The sequence below is a fragment of the Dermacentor silvarum genome, chromosome 2 (genome assembly GCF_013339745.2).
Source record: "Dermacentor silvarum isolate Dsil-2018 chromosome 2, BIME_Dsil_1.4, whole genome shotgun sequence".
Lineage (NCBI taxonomy): Eukaryota > Metazoa > Arthropoda > Arachnida > Ixodida > Ixodidae > Dermacentor > Dermacentor silvarum.
In genome coordinates this window covers 115973735-115991403 of record NC_051155.1, presented here as the reverse complement: position 1 = coordinate 115991403, position 17669 = coordinate 115973735, and positions in this window count along the sequence as shown.

The window sequence follows — 17669 nt, the reverse complement described above, 5'->3', positions numbered from 1 at the left end:
GCGACAGTCGATTCTGAGCGGCAACTTTAGAACTTTAGCGTAGCCATAGGCGTAGCGGGATATTTAATTCATTAAAAAAAGCCATGATGACGATGCCAATACTGAAGTTTGTATCACTGCGACAACACAATCAACGCAACTTAACACTTATTTAGGTACTTTATTGACTTGACTGACACAATCGCCTTCAATTGGCACTTTTAAATCGATAGAAGTAAAACAGCAACTACGTACGAGAAGCTCTTTATGAGTAATGTTGGATACCTACAACAAACGTACCTGTGTTATCCCAGGTAGCTGTCATTTGGCAAGCACTTTGAACATTGCTCTTAATATAGGTCATATACTGCAATACTGTACCTTGGAAAACTTATTATTTTTTTTTCAAATCTGTAATTATCGTCATATGATTTTCCATTTGAAGCATCGTTTCCAAGAATCCACATACATGTATATATAATCTTCCATTTCCAAATAATTGTTGCTATACCAGACACTATGGAAGCCTGATATAAACAGAGGCATTTCTATAAAAATATAGGCACTTTCTTCCCGTAACTGGCACACTGCAAAAAAAAAAAAAAAGAGCACGAAGTGTTTATTCTTCATCTGTTCGCTGCCACTGAGTAGAAATGAGATCACAAGCCTTGTCAGAAGAAAAAGACATGGCGCAGACGGAGACATCTTCAAAGCTTTTGCGCTGTATGAGGATAATTCAAGTTGAATACTTTCATTCATTCATTTATTATACCCTCAAGGCCTGTGAAGGCTTTACAGAGGGGAGTGGGTTACACATAAATTCAAACAGTAAGTATTACAAGAGAAACAAGTAAAACCTAAAAAATACAATTTGACAATGTAAATCAGTAGGAATACAATGAACAAAAAAAAGCTATTACAATAAAAAAGACAAGATATACAAGTACATGAAACCGCATTCTAGCAAGTAATGTTGGTTAAGGCATCACGAAACAAGGAATTATCACTGATGGATACAATGTTTGCGGGAAGGTGGTTCCACTCTAGTGACGTCCGAGGTACGAATGACTGGGAAAATGTATTTGTGCTGCAAGAAGGGACGTGAACCTTGTAAGAATGATCGATGCGACGAGATACGTAGTGTGGAATATGAATGAATACATCATGAAGTGTTGTATGGTGAAAACGTTTGTGAAATAATGATAAACGGGAAACTTTACGTCGATCTGCAAGAGATGGAAGAGAAAGGTTAGTTTTCATGGCTGTTACGCTGGCAGTTCTGTTGTAATTCGAAAGAATAAAACGAGCAGCGTTATTCTGAACTAATTCTAATGCGTTAATTAAGTTTAAGTTATTAGGGTCCCAGACTGATGTAGCGTACTCTAATTTCGGGCGTATTAAGGTTTTATAAAGCAATAATTTCAACGAGTGTAGAGCTTTAAAAAAGTTTCGCCTTAAGTAACCAAGAGCGCGGTTAGCATTGTTCACTATATTATTAATGTGGGTTGCCCAGGTAAGGTTGTATGTGATATGAATTCCCAAGTATTTGTACGAAGTTACCTGTTCTAAAGGAAGGTTATTTAAATAGTATACTTGGGAGACGTTTGATGTCCTAGATACATGCATAGCTTTACACTTGTTAACATTTAATTCCATTAGCCATAAACTGCACCAGTTAGATATTATATGAAGGTCGGACTGAAGACGGTTAGTATCACAATCTGCAGTTATTTCTCTAAAGATAACACAATCATCAGCGAAGAGATGAATGGTAGAAGTTACTTGCGAAGGAAGGTCGTTAATATATATTAAGAACAGCAAAGGACCGAGAACCGATCCTTGGGGCACTCCGGAAGCAACAGAACACATCGGTGAATTGCAGCCGTTAGCAGTGACGTATTGTGAGCGATGAACAAGAAAACATTCGATCCATTTTAGAAGATTACCATCAATATTCAAATGGGTTAGTTTGTGGATTAGAAGTTTGTGACAGACTTTATCGAAAGCTTTTGAGAAGTCTAAAAAAATGCAGTCAGCGCATGATGAACGATCAAGAATTCGATGCAACTGATGAGTGAAGGATACGAGTTGAGTCTCGCATGAGTATGATTTCCTAAAGCCATGTTGCGCAGGTGAAAAAAATGTGTTATCTTCAAGAAAGTCGACGAGGTTTTTGAATACAATGTGTTCAAGTAGTTTGCAGCACGTGCTGGTGAGTGAGATGGGGCGATAGTTGGTTGCTATGTTTTTGTTACCAGATTTGTGAAGCGGCACCACCTTCCCAACCTTCCACTGATAAGGTAAAGTGCCTGTGTTGAGTGACTGTTGGAAAATTTTGGTTAGTATAGTAGAACTGTACGCGGAAGTGTTTTTCAAGAACTTGGTGTTAATTGGGTCGAAGCCAGGTGAAGAATTGTAGTCGAGTTTGTCAATAAGTTTAGCAACACCAGATACATGAACTATTACTGGGAACATGACTGGGTAATCAGTCATGTAATCAGGGTAATCAGGGGAACTTGAACTAAGAAAACGAATGGCTTAGAAATTGGGGATGGTGGAGTCATATAGAAGCTGCATCCCCCTAATGGCAATGACGCCACATCCTTAAGATGAGTAATTAATTAGAGCACGAGATCGTCATTATCATAACAAAAGAAGAAGTAATTTTAGGCCTCAGAGCTTGCCGCCGATACTACTATTACTGGAAAATACATCAGGGCGTCCCCGTGACTCAAATACGCCTTCCTGTATTACTCGAGGGGACCAAAACAGCATAATCCCGGTCAATTCTTGCACCTCATACAAACAGGCTGAGCCTATTTCTTGCCGAGTTTGGCGAGTTCAGACGCTTGCTCGTTTCAGGAGACAAGCTCGATGTTTGACATTCTTGAGGCGGACGACAAGCCACACGCCGAATTCACCGGGTGCACGGTTGTGACGGTTGTGTGTGCACGGTTGTGCACGCGTGCTTTATGAGTCTCTAGACGCGGCAGGGAAATAACGTAGCATGAACGGAGTCTGTTTTGTTTTTCACGCGTACGTCGTTGTCTACGTGGGCTTCAGTGTTATCTGCTTACGATACGAACTTCTGCATTGATTCGAGGGATATGCTCTTTTGTATTTCAAATACTGCTGTGAGAAACTCCCTCGTAGGTTCGCGCTGTGTGGTTTTCTTTTTGACGCGTCGATCCGCTGGCTTTGTTCTTTGAAGTATTGTATTCCTTTTTCTTAATGTGTTTCTTTTTGTTTGATGCAGTGCGTCAGAGCGGGAAACAGGAACCCGTTCCTTTTCAGGCCGAAGCCTCAGACAGGCGACGACAGACGGGTTGCATTGCTGCCGCTTTTCTTTGGGGTTTGCATAAAAAAGCAAGTTCAGGAAATAGAACTTCTTTCAATGTTTTTATATTTTATTGCCGAAATTCTACTGGTTTTTATTTACACCATGTATTCTGCCTTTGACGCAACTGTTCTTAGTGACCCCTGTAGTGATATATTCTTTTTCCACTCTCTCGCCCTTGGTCCTAGACATACGATCTCCGTTCGTAGTATTTCTGTGCCGCACAAGGAACGCTTCACGTCGATTTTCGCTGTAGGCTGCCAGTCAAGCTGCTCATTCTTTATTAAAGGCAATGTCTATCTCGACCAGTTGCACTGCTTTTTTTTCGTATATTGGGAAGCATGTTATGGTCCTCTTTCCTTGGCCGATCCCAGACACAACGCAAACCTGGAAAATGTTGGCCGGTCCCGAAGATGTGTAAAGTCTAAAAATCTGGGCCGCGCCGTTGCCGTGGCCCAGATTTTGATGTCGGGCATTTGCTTACGTGTTTGATTTTGATGTACAGTCTTGATGTCGGGCATTTTGCTTACGTGTTTTTATGTTAGATGCATTGTATATCAATATATTTACGTACAATATGTTATTTTTGGTGATGATGTTGCATATGAATTAATAAAACTGGCTCATTTACTGTGTGATGGTGTGACTGTTATGTTATTTTTATTTATTTTGATCTTATGTTGCAATGTTGCTCAAACAGAGAACAGAACCCTTCAAGTGTTCGTGGCTTTTTGTCGTGGCCCCCAGCATATGTATGTTTTCTTTTTGCACTTAAGCTGAAAAAAAGAAACATGAAAACATTTGAATTTAAACCTGCTGGCCGATCCCGAAGATTGTGAAGTAAAAAAAAAGCATACCAACGCTTCTGCTACTCCGTATACGCGCGAGGTGTAACGTGATGGAGCGCCATGCGCAGTGATCCGCCTCATTGTCCTATTAATTCACTCAGCAACAGATTGCCGTTGACCGACAGCAGCTAGAGGTAGAATCGCCATCCAAGTTTTTTTTCTCTGTACTTACATTAACTAAATTCTTTTAAAACATGTCGAAGGCGTTCTCAGTTTTCCAATTTCTGAGCCACTGGCGTGAACAAAGGCGCAAATACTTAAGAGAGCAAAATAAGGCTATACGCCACAGTCCACAAAAAGGCAATGACAACAGCTGTAACAATATATCTGACTGTTGCAGATATTCGCAAAACCGTAGTCAGAGCTAAAGCAATTTACAGCTTTAACCGAAAATCAACATACTTCATTGATTCCATTTGCTCTGGCCTCGTCACGATGTGGGCGCTGCTGCTCGCGGAAATGTTAATACTGCAAGCCTGCATTGGAGAGGAGCTTGGCGGACACCGCATGGGATCACTCGGTTGATTCTGCTTATTCTGAGCATCCCGCTCTTCTTGTTGCTTGAAGTTGTGTGCATCCAAACTTGTGCCAATTTGAATTTCTCGCTTTGTTTCCCGTCGCGGAGAATCAAGCCAGTCAGCGTACTGCAATACGCTGATTTTCATTTTTACCCTACACGGATAAATGAAAAATTTCTGCCGTTCTTCTCATCTTATAGAGTGAGGGTATCGCCGAATCATGAGAACGCACTAAGTGTTATTATTGTTACGGAATTTATTACTCACTCATTGATCAATTTCTATTTTGTCTCCTCAGCTGAATTCGTTTTCGCTGCGGTAATCAAATGTCACAACCAGTGCTTCTTTGCATAGCGTGATATACAAGCTAATGGAGTGCCCGGCAGGCCGTTGCTTTTTTCCTACTAAACCGTATATTTAGCTCTTTTTTTCCGAGAATATAATACCAATTACCAGAGTGACCAGAGAATTTTCATTAAAGAACAATGGTCATATATGAAATGTCATACCGCTAGGTCTGTCATTCCTCCATTAACGTTTCCTCATCCGCGAAGCTCTCACCTTCTCGCTCCTGTAATTTTGATCTGTATCAAAAGCTTTTATATTGATAAGCCGCAGAACATTGTAGAAACAAACAAGCAGCAGCATATATTTAGTCCAACACGAGACGTCAATGGACGCCTATTTATAGGCAAGAGCCCAAGCTAGGTCCTCAATAGATTTCTGGGTAATCTATTATTGCAGTTGACTTTCTCAAAGACGAACCCACGGGAATGACCTCTTACATATATAGCGCACAAATTTTCACGCAAACATACCTGAATGTTGTGATTCTGTTAGCTTGATGCTCTAGCCATACAGTCTTTACAATTTGATTGTCAGCGTGATGGTGACTATCACAGCACCTTATAATAAACCTCATACCTGGGAGCCAAAACTTTATATGCAAACCCATACACCTGGCCAAGAAATTGCAAAAATCACCGTATGAAATTAGTTTCAATGCTGGCTCTAATCAACCATTCGCGTAACGTATTAAAGGTAGTAGATGAAGCACTTTCCGGAGGCCGAAATTTAGCTCATATGATTGATTATAGGGTGTCCACCGCACAAGACTTGAACGCACAAAGACTAACATTTCCTTCGTTTTCATATCTGCCTCTGCATACCCAGCATGTTTTCAGGTAAATCTGCGTACATGCTCATCCCTATAGGCCCTCCTCCAAGCGCAAGCGCGTTATTGTATTAATTCAATTTCTCAAAGTAAATAGCCTCAGAGAATTTGTAAAGTACGACTTACGCACAAGCTGCAGACATGATAGCTTTGGATTGCAATTTGAATATACGAGAAAACATATTTCTGTTACGCGGAAACTCAAAGACGAAGCCTTTTCCCAGCTGCAGTTTGAGGTCTGTCTGAGTGGCCGCAGCCAATAGGTGGAGGTACGGTTTTTGGACGGTGTTTGACATGATGTCGATCACGGTCGCTGCAGACGCTGTGTGACAAATGAAACGGGCAGGATGCCCCCGCATCAAGGACAAATACATTTTGTGCACACGTGCAGCAGGCGCGCACTCACGTGTGCGAAAGTGCAGCATTCATGCTCATTGCCCTAGGCCATCTGCCAAGCGCAAGTGCGTTATTGAACTAATTTAGTTTCTCAAAACTGAATTGGGTAATGAAATTTCGTAAAGTATGGCTTACACACAAGCTGTAGATATGATAGCTTCGGATCGTAATTAGAATATGCAAGAATAACCGCGTGGTGACGTGACGATATTGCCTAAAGACATAATCTGATGGCGTCCTCACGTCGAACGTGACGGCCCGCGATGACGTCTTCGTCACGTGATGATGTAACCTGATGACATCATGTGATACGTCTTGGAGAAGCAGCACACTGCTCGCTCCTTTTTCTTTGCACTATCACCGCGCACGCGGGCACGAATACTCCCTACCAACTAGGTAAGGAGTACAAGTCCCTACCTGTATTACTACCTTGTATTGCATTACCTTGTATTATTCCAGCTTCGCTGTAGTAAGAACAGAACAATACCATGCCAATTTGTGCGCCCCACGATAATAGGACACAACAACTGTCCTTCGCCTAGCGCATACTTGATGAAGGTATAATTCTGTGTTGCAGCAAACACTAAAGCCTTTCCTAGGGTCAAATAAAAGCAAATAATTAAATCTCTACAATTTAAAACCAAATGCAATAATGCTGGCATATAAAGTACCACAGTCATTTGAGCTTCGCCTGAATACAAAGCGGCTTATTCTCCTCTATTCTTGTGTCACAAGTATGTTTAAAATAATAGGTATAATCATATTAGGCTACTTCCTAGAGTCTGCCAAAATATGTTGATTTGAGGTAGCTTCATAGTTCACGCAACTTATGCAGAAAATTTATTTTCACTCGTAAGCAATAAGACGGTCTTCGCAGCGTAGTAAACCGTGCGAATAATTCAACGGCGCGCGTTGCCACCTTCCGTGGATAACCGTGCAATTAACTGTACTACTCAAGAAAGGTAGGCTCCCTTTCCAACACCTATACGTGTACTGCATTGTCCTGACTCTTGAAAAGATTTTGTAAAGGCTACTCCTATATAGGAACAGCCGACAAAGTAGAGTAGAATCACGCCGGCCGTCTTTTAGCGGGATGAAAACGCCCAAAAGAAAGTCAAAGGAGCGCTGTCGGTTGCTTTCAAGATTTCCTGTGGGCCTCATTGAGAGCGTGATATCTCGTGCCAGCACACAGAGCACTGTAACTGCATCTGAGCGTCACAATGGTAGCAATTCCAGGGGTTGTCCTCAAGAGCAGCGCGTGCAGCGTTATAGACGTCCTCATTACCCACAAGTACCGCAGTGACTTGGAAGCCATGGCAACTTCATGTGATGCCCCGTCTAGGTCGAGATATGAAGTAGTTCTGTGATGTCGGACACCAGTAGTTCGTGTAGTCCACGGCGCAGCGCTGATAGTAAAGACTGGAGCGCCACTTGCGAATCGGTAAATACTCACCCTATTTGAGGATTTCCTTCGCTGACCATATTTCAATGGCCGACAAGGCTGCCTGTGATAACAGTGGTCTCCAGGAGACACATGAACACGTCTTGTGCGGCCGTCCACGTTACAAAGGGCAAAAACAAATGTTCGCGACTGCGGCAGTCGCGTCGAACCTATACCGCTGTCAGAACATGGCTTTTGAGAATACCGCCCTCGCAAGCCATCGCAGCAGAGGGCTACGAGTGTGTTGATTCAGTACTAATGAGTACTAAGAACTACATGAGCGACTCTAGCTCCGACAAGTTTAAGCTTCTATCCTGTGCTGTGAACCGCAGTGATTGTGTGCAAACGCTCTCTTTCCATTTCTCCCCCTATTTTCTTCTCGGCATTTTACGCCCCTTTCCCCCACCTTCCTATGTAGATTTGCAAGCTGCATTTTGGTCCTGGTTAAACAAAGTGGCTTTCCTTTCTTTTATTTTTCTATACTGACTTTCGGGCAACATAGCGAGGCGATGCATTAATGCGACAGATCACGCGAAGCACGTTGCATGCTTCTTAAGCACTTCGCAGTCGACAGTCCGCCAAGGGAGAAGCTTAAGTGTTGGTCCAATGCCTAGGCATCAAGGGGATGGCCCGGCGTTCAATGTGTTATGATGGCCTGGCCCCAGGCATCGATCGTAATAAACGCATGTTCTGCTTGCCTGCTTTAACCAAGACCATCGTATGATTTAGCCTATTTCCGCGCCATAAATCATTCTTCTGGATAGGCTCACCCTAGGGAATTTGAAGAATAGGAAGGGAGCACCGGCGTATTTGAGCGTAGGCGCCACGTTTGATCTCGCCCGCCCCGCTGGGGATGAACAGCGCTGGGCGAAGCTAAGGCGCTCCTGGTTTCTGCGTTACGCGGTCAGCGCGCTTCACGACGAAGCCTCATTTTTGGTTTCAGGACTCTTTCTCTATTCTGCCTCCTACGCTTTAGTATCTCGCCCTTGACACCTTTTCTCACCTTAGTATGCGGCACGACATCTTATACTTGTACTTGCTTACTAAAATTCTGTATGTTTTTTTTTTTTTTTTTTTGCTGCGCAGAAATGCCTATGCACCAAACTTTATTTCGTGTTTTGACAAAAGTGTGACTTTGCTCCGGCTTTATGGAGCACAGTTTTGGCTAGTATTTTTCTATCATGTCTTCTTTTGGCATTGATATTTTATGTAAACTCGACTGTTTTCCCCAAAAAAGACCTCGGATATAGGAGACGGAATAAAGGCGGTATGATTTATTATAGAGCTTAAACTGTCCACGTTTGTGAGCTGATCGCGACGCATAAAATTTCCTTACCGTTTTGTTGAGTTCTGCAATTTTATATAGTTCTGGGGATCTTGTCACTCTTTTTCTCCATTGTTCTTTTATAACTTAAGCGATATCGGTCATTTGTTTATTTTGCGAAGCACTAAACAAATACTCATATTACAAAGAATAATAGTGTTTATGAAGTGCGAAAAAGCACTTTACACGGATGCGAATTATTATTTCAAACGTAGCAGACTGACGCGTTAGGCCTCTGTAAAGAAATAACAATGTTTACCGCATATAAACAGAAGGCTTCTTTTTTTTTTGTTTGGGTTCACGTCCCGGCACTTAATAACTAAGTTTTTAAAGCACTCTAATTTTCAGACAGGTAATTACATGCGTCATGCAGTAGTTGTGTTGAACTAAACGTGTCTTCAAAATTGAAATTTTTTGCTTCACTCCCATTTTTTTAGAGCTGGATTTAGAGATTTACTCCCATGGACAGTGTGTGCAATCTTGTTAAGCTGCATAACATAGGTGCGTAACTGTGCTTCTGCTATGCCAGTGACATTTTATAAACTTTTCATACTTCCTTATAAAAACGGGCTTTTAAAGACAGAGATTTAAGTATGCGATACTTACACTCCCCTTCCTACATAATTAGAAGATATGTCTTCTCTCTTCCATGCTTCTGTTTCTATCAAGGGCCTTAGACAAGTCTCATAAAAGTAGCATTCAAAGAGCCAACTGAAAGGGTGCAGAAAAGAAAAAAAAACAATGAGCAGGGTAAAGAAATTTGCTTCTTTGGCAACTCAGTTGACCTTTCATTATTTTTTGCGCTAGGTCTGACTTTGTGAAGGTTTGTAGACTAATTTAATTTATAATTTTGCTTTAATTTTAGAGCATATGCTGTTCTTGATGTTTTTGGGTGTGTTTGACTGCTTAAGTACTACGACACTTAAGAATAATAATTATTATTATTTAGGCGATCGTATTACGCGACTGCATGCTCAATAGTCATACATTTGGCGCGTTTCCCTGTGTTGTTTGTTAAATACTTTGCAAGTGTTGAGTTCTAGCCAGTTGCTTAAGAATAAATAAGAACGACACATCGTCAACTTTGTACAGTTCTATAATGCGCGTCGCAATAAAAGGAATGGCGGTGTCATTGGCCAGTGTTATGTCGTATGCCTTACATGTTTATTGATAAGTAGCACCCCACAAAGAATAACAGCCTTATTGTTTGAAAATAAAATGTTAATTTGTCACAAAATGTTATATTTCATGTAAAGTAATTGCAATGCTCAATGTTGCATGTTACGTCATCCATTTATTAGCTACCTATGGAGTTTTGGTTTGCTAGGCCGAAATTTTATTCTGACACATTGGAACCTTCAATATCGCAGAATCCGCGAATAATAACGAGGCATTTTTAGGGCCTAGATTTTTCAACATTTCCGCATAAGTTCACAAAACAGAAGCACTAGACATTATTGCGATAGTAGCATGAGACATTTCGGAAAAGCATGGGTTGGGCCTCTTTTGAAGTAAGAGAAGTGCAGTGCAAAATTAGTTTTGAAGAAATACTGAGGAACATGGATGAAAATAAATGGGCGGATAAAGTGCACAGGTATCTTTGCCTGAAAAGCCTGGAAACACAATGCACGAACAGGTCAAAAAAGTTGGCAACCAAGTACAGGGTAATTGAAAGTGTAAAGAGACAACTATGAGTCACCAGAAAGTGGGAGAAGCAGAGACAGTAAATTGAATGCAAAGAATGAAAAAAAATGTCCATTGAGATGTACAAGAATCAGAAGAAATAAATTAGAATGGATAATCTGTACGATAACAAAAAAGACAGTGCCTTGTGTTGCGAAAGTCAACGGTCCGAGCGGCCACGGAGGTTCCATGTATGGTGCCGTGCCAGGTGCCAAGAGGGGGAGATATCCAGGGAGATTAGAAAACTGTTTTATATGTGCTGTACATGGTATTTTACAAGAAGGGCTCAATGATATTGGAGCCATCACGTAGACTGTTGAACATCCGTTGAGGGGGTAGCGCTGAGCCAACACGGCTGAGCTCAGCGCTACCGTTGAGGGCAGGCTTTCCGCATCCAAGCATGCACATACGTGCAGCTGAACACACGACTTCTTCGATGCCATTGCGTGCAGAGTTTTGTAGACGAAGTGAAACACATTCAGCACAAATATCCCCGCGCTATGACGGCACATCACGAGCACACACGCGCACGTCACACAGCGACAAATTCGGAACTTCGCCATTTTGAACATGCCGAGAGTCAACCAGCGTAACCATCCATCGCTTCTGTTCTTCGCTCCCGTTGCGTCAATCTCTGTTCCTTGGGGCCTTGCTCCACTCTTGAGTACAAATCAAGACATATTTACGGTGAACTAACAATCTGCACAACATAAAACGATAAAAGCCGACTGACTACACATTCGTAGCTGCATCAACCGCTTGTTAGATCTTTCGAGACCGGAGGCGCAGCGCACGGTGCCACCTGGTGCCGCGCTCTGTGAGCACGGAGAACAAATCAGATTCGGTTTCGTTTTCCAGTTTATGCTGTAGTTGCTGGAACAGTAAAATTATTGCTCGACAAATTATTTAACTCTGAAAGAGGATAACGCTTCCTCTTCGACAAGGTAGTGCAGTTTGTTCAAAGAGATAGAAAAAGCAAGGAGAGGAAAGGCAAGCAAGTCAACCAGACAAGCGTCCGATTTCCTACTGGGGATGGCAAACCCCAGTGCCCATGTGTTGCAATGCAGTGCACTGCAATCTATCTAGTGTAGTGCTAATTTGGGGTGGTTGGCGCATGTAATGAACGGGTAAATAATGAGTTGTGTCATAAGTTTTTATCAATGTTAGAACGTATATTTTACGAGGACTGATATCCATAAAAATACTTTTTCATTAATATTTTGATAGGGCATATTGTTATTTCAATATTGAAGCGAGACAATATGTGAAGTTTAGCCATTTGACAGAAATGCTGTCAGCGGCACCAGCCACGCAAAATATACACCTGAATAGTGTCGCATAATGCACAGGTGTTCCACATATATGCACCAAAAAGCTTTTCTCGAAAAATAGAAAGGAGAACGTCATGCAAGCTCTTTTAGAAGGAATATCTTAAAAACTTGATTCGCTCACCAAGTTCGCACTTGCTGGGTACATTTTGCGTACAGGCTGACTTGAATTTTGTAATTACCGCATGCTCTTTAAATTGAAAATGAAAGCTAGCCGATTGCAATAAGTACATATGGATTTTAATACTTTACGATAGATACACTTAACATGAATTGCCTTGAACACTGTATTACCGAATAAAGGGCCTTTATTATCACCAATGCTCTGGGCATGTTATATATAGCCTTTGTCGAAGACGCATGCGCACACACATGTGTGTACGCATACATATTTGTGCGTCACTTACACCCTTCTTGAGCATAAAGACACCCTTGGTGCCAATCGGAGGGTGCAAAAGAAGTACGCACCCTATATGTAGGGTGTAGTATTGTAAAATAATGACAAAAGGGTGTGAGAGGGTGTAAGCAAGGGTGTTAAAATCAAAATAAACCCTTTTTATACCCTTTTGGGTGTAAAAACGTTTACTGTGTAGTAGTGTTTACATCTCCGAGCATTCTACATGGTCGAGCGTCTCTACATGGTCAAGCGTCTCTCCATGGTCAAGCCTGAAGCCTCTCCACAACACTCAAGTCCCCTGTTTTATCCCTTCCGTTTCCCTCTTTCACACGACGAGGGAATACACTTTAGTTCCTTTAGCCAATGACAGTCTTTGATCAGGTGACCATATCCCGCACGTGATGTGTCGTCGTTTCCCGCGGGGCTCCGCCTCCAATCTTGCTAGGTCGCCCCCGAACACAGGCAGCAGTTGACACCTAGGGAACCGAACGTTGATGTCGTTCCCCCGGGACTGCCAGACACTGGCCCCTTTCAATATTCGCCTCTCCGTGGCGGTCAGTTCGCGGAACCAGGGAGGGCGGTGGCTGTCTCGATGGCGCGTCGCAGTCGGCGCCGGGCGTCGTCGTGGTTCGGGCGGCGCTGGTAATTCACGGAACCGCACCAAAGGGGCGACGCTGCCGTTTAGCGACGCATGAGATAGCCAGGAGACCAACTGCTAATCCCTCAGTCCCAGGTGACAATTCTCGGCCGCGAGAAAGGGGTGCCAGATTGGCGCGTCTGAGTCGGCGCCGGCCTCCTTTTGCCCTGAAGGACCGCCAGACACAACACTTGCTATTTGAGGCTCGAGCCGGTTGCATAAGGACGAAAACATACCGGAGGAAATATTCGGAACTAGATGAGGCATATATATGCTGCAGAAAAGATCCGGAGACCACTCAGCACATCCTAATTGAATGCGAAAGTATTCTCTCAGTGAGAACAGTGGGTAACGTACATTCGCTTACCAACTAAATTTCCAAGCATGGTGTCAGCGCGCACAGGCAAACATGATTACTTCACACTGGATGGCCGCGGACACTCGCTGTGAAAACGCTGGCGTAAGGAAGCGCGGCTGCAGCAGCGAATTAACAAAGTGACCTTCGTGCTGCCTATCACTTCAAAGAAAACTGAGAGACGAGAACACAGCACGCACAAAGGTATGAGCGTGCTGTGAAAATGAAATCGGCGCATCTAGACTCGGCCCCAAACGCAAATCGTTTTCAAGATAGAGCCCGCGCGACCGCGCGTGGCCGCTCAATACGCAGTTGCTGCAAGTACATCGCCGCCCCTCCTCCCGGTGCCCCGTGCGCGACGGAAGACGGTGTGTTTCCTCCCCGCTTTCCTCCATTGCGCGGCTCCCCAATCGTCGGCACTCCTTGCACGCTTTTACTCGCACATACTGCATGCCGCGCGCGGCGACGTTGTCAAGGTACGTTCGAACCAGGGACAAAAACGCGCGCGACCCGCCGAGCGCGGCGAGTCCGCGCGGCAGACGCGCACGGGAAAGTTCGCAATCGCGTTTCTGCGGGCCGCTGCAGCGATGCTTGTAGTCCCGAGTTGTCTCATTCCATTCGATACTTCTCGTGAAAACGCGCGTTCCGTTCAGTCGATTTTTTATTTCATCGAAGGTGTCTGTGTTTCTTTGCGCCACTGACGGTCACGTTAGGCATGTCGGATACGGACAAGGAGCTACTGGCGACTGAGAGCAGTATAATACTAGTTGATTCTTTACTTGCGCGACGCCTACGTACCAGAAAGCGGACGAGAAGGTTTTGGGTGTGCCCAATCTCGCGATAGAGGGACACTGAGGGCCAGGCGCACACTCTGCTTCCCCGCCTGCAAGCAACTGCTTGTCCTTGAAATCGACGTTCTATTTGTCATACAAACAGGTTTACGCACCGACTGTCTCTAAACAGGATTCCATTGCAACGCCAATTTCTCGTCGTCTCGACAGCGGTATGGGAAGGCTTGACAAAAACGGCCTTACTGGCTGGACATAACATCTGAGATTTTACGGCGTGCGTGTCACTGTTCGACCTCAGAGGCCACACATTATCATTTTTTGCTTGTGATGACGCCACACCAGCGCATTTCGCTTCTGATTGGCGCTTGTTTCGTGGCTGCCGCGAATAACGGGTCTCGCACCCATTCGAGCCGTCGTTGCGCGTTGCTGCCGCTTTTCGTGAATCTTGCCATTCGTGACGGCATCGCTTGCCGCGCACCACGTGTCGGGAGCACTTTTGTCGCTAGTATTGACATATTTTTATCGCCGTTGGACTTTATATGGAACACCACGGCTGCGCCGCGAGCGCCCGCCAGCACCGCTACATCTTGCAAGCCATCTGCGGCGGGGGCTGATTGGCCTTCTCTGTGTTTTCATGGCCAGGATGGCGTTGATGATCACTAGGATCACTTTTCTTTTCAACGACAGTGGTAAGCTCGCAATCAGGATTTCACAATGCCTGCCATATGCACTCGGACCCGATTTTATTCTTCTGTAAATTTTCTACTCATGATCCGGGTCCCCTGTGAGTAATTGACCTACATAAACGCACTCCTTTACTGAATCTAGATGCTGGCTGGCGATCCTTAATTCTTGTTCGCTTTCCAGGCTATTGAACATTATCTTTGTCTTGTGCATATTAATTTTCAACACCACTCTTACACTTTCTCGGTTAAGGTCTTCATTCATCTTTTGTGTTTCGCCCCCGTTATTGCTGAATAGGGCAATGTCATCTGCAAACCGAAGGTTGCTGATATATTCGCCGTTTACCCAGACTACTAAGCATTCCCAGACATTGCATCCTACCGGTGCATTCATTGCAATCATTGCATTCTACCGGGGCTAACATGTGGGGGTAGAAACTTGGAGGTTAACAAAGAAACTCGAGAACAAGTTAAGGACCGCACACAGAGCGATGCAACGAAAAATTTTAGGCCTAACATTAAGATACAGGAAGAGAGTGGTGTGGATCAGAGAACAAACGGGGATAGCCGATATTCTAGTTGACATTAAGTGGAAAAAGTGGAGTTGGGCAGGCCATGTAATGCGTAGGATGGATAACCGGCGGACCATTAGAGTTACAGAATGGATACCAAGAGAAGGGAATCGCAGTCGAGGACGGCAGAAAACTAGGTGGAGTGATCAAGTTAGGTAGTTCGCAGGCGCAGGTTGGAATAAGCTAGCGCAAGACAGGGGTAATTGGAGATCGCATGGAGAGGCCTTCGTCCTGCAGTGGACATTAATACAGGCTGATGATGATGATGAATTTCCTTTGCAATCGATGCTTCCCCTTTCGGGCGGAATTGCAACTTTTTATTGTTTGCCTCCCTGAACGTGCTTTTGTGCTTCTTATCTCAGAAGTTCTATTGCGTAGCTAATCGCAGCGACGCTCCGGAGCTAGTGTCGCCGTCCAAACGGCAACAATGTGCAATAAAGGGATTTCGAAAATGTTTCCACAGCCTCGTTGCCTTTTTCACGCGTCGAATTTGCACCGCACACGCATTCTTGCATTCTTCAATTGAAAGTTCATTTGGCAAGGCAACCCGTCAAGTAGTGCAGGATAAAAAATAATGTTTACGTAATCTCCGTAGCGGCATCCATTATATTCATTGTAAAGAAGAGCATATCGAAGCACAGTCGAACCGGTAACCAAGCAGAACCATTATTTTCCCCTTAACTGTGCTGAACCAGAAGGTACCAAATTTTTCGTAGCACTGCTATGCAGCTGAAATAAAAAAATGGCTATGGCATAACTCAATTATGCCTGGGTGTGCGCAGCGAGAGGGACGGTTAATGTTATTGTTTAGCTTGGTGTTTCATTCCGTCGTTGATCCGCGGCCCTGGCACGAGATGCCGAATTAGACGACGAACCACCCTCATCTGAATGCACTCGCCTGGCCGCTTCATACTTACCACGCTTCTCGAGGCGTGCGGCTCGTTCTTCCTCCGTCTTCTCGGCTCTCTGCCTCCTCTTGGATTCGTTCCGACGACGAAGCCTGGCTACTTTCAGTCTCTCCGACTCACTTTACATATCTGCTGACGAATCCCACCGAGCCACCCCTTCTATATGTACGATGCAACGCTCGCTCCTCCGGCGATGCAACGCAGGCGCTTGCTAGGCAACGGCTCAGCTTGCGGTTTCACCGGCTCCTCCTCTGACGTCATGCCAGATGGCGCGGCGAGCGGCGCTGCCAGCTGCGGCGGTTGCTAAGCAACGGCTCAGCTCGCAGTGCGGCTACAGTGTTCTAGAAGTAGTGCGGCCTCCGACCAAAGCGAAACGGCGAAAATGCGGGCAATGTACCTCTCGCTACAAATTTTACGAAGATCTAAAGCACTTGCTGAAACATATGTGATGCTAAGCTTTCGTGGGGCAGTTGGGTAAATGCTATAGAAATGAATGCGCCTGGTACAATTGCCTTCATGGTCACACTCTATGCAAAGCTTAATTTAATGCAATGCTAATGTTCACGCGCCGCTCAAGTTACAGCAACAATCCTAGTGTACTGCTCCATTTTAAAACCGTGCGCAACACATGTGTTGACAAGCTATGCCGAAATATAAACAGCAGCTGTCTCAACATATATGTTGAGACAACGAGGTACCTGTTCTGACCGTGTTCAGATATCTTCCAAGAACTTCAAGTAAATAAATATGGCTGCAAGGAAACTTCCCGAAAGCACGTGCGTGAGCTGTAGGCGTTGTTGAAACGGTGTATCGAAAAAAAAAATCGCCAGCCCTTCCCTTGTCGAGAAAATGGAGGTAAGCGATGTTTGTTGTGTGTGTACCTGACCTACTACTTTTCCTTCTCTTTCCTACAGCTTTTCCTTCCCTTTCGTGGAACTTTTTCTTGTGTTGCGTTGTACGATTCTCTGCTCGTCGTTGTTGTCGCTTGCGTACGATGTCCCGAGTTTGCTCGGCGGCGTGGTTACCAGCATTCGCCCGCCATTGCCGCTTGCGATTCTTCGAAATTAAATTGCTTCAAAATTAGATTTGTCCGTCACGTAAGACAATGAATGGTTCATAACCCTTAAGCCATGGCTCATATCCCCGCAAACGCGGCCTCCCTATTACGACGACAGAAGAGAAGTGAAATTCTACGCTGGAATGATGAGCGGCAACGGAGCCACTGCGGAAGAATACGACTCCGACCAACGTGGGAGCAGTGGCACGAGCGCTTGCCGAGGACGAGCACGAGCGGAACC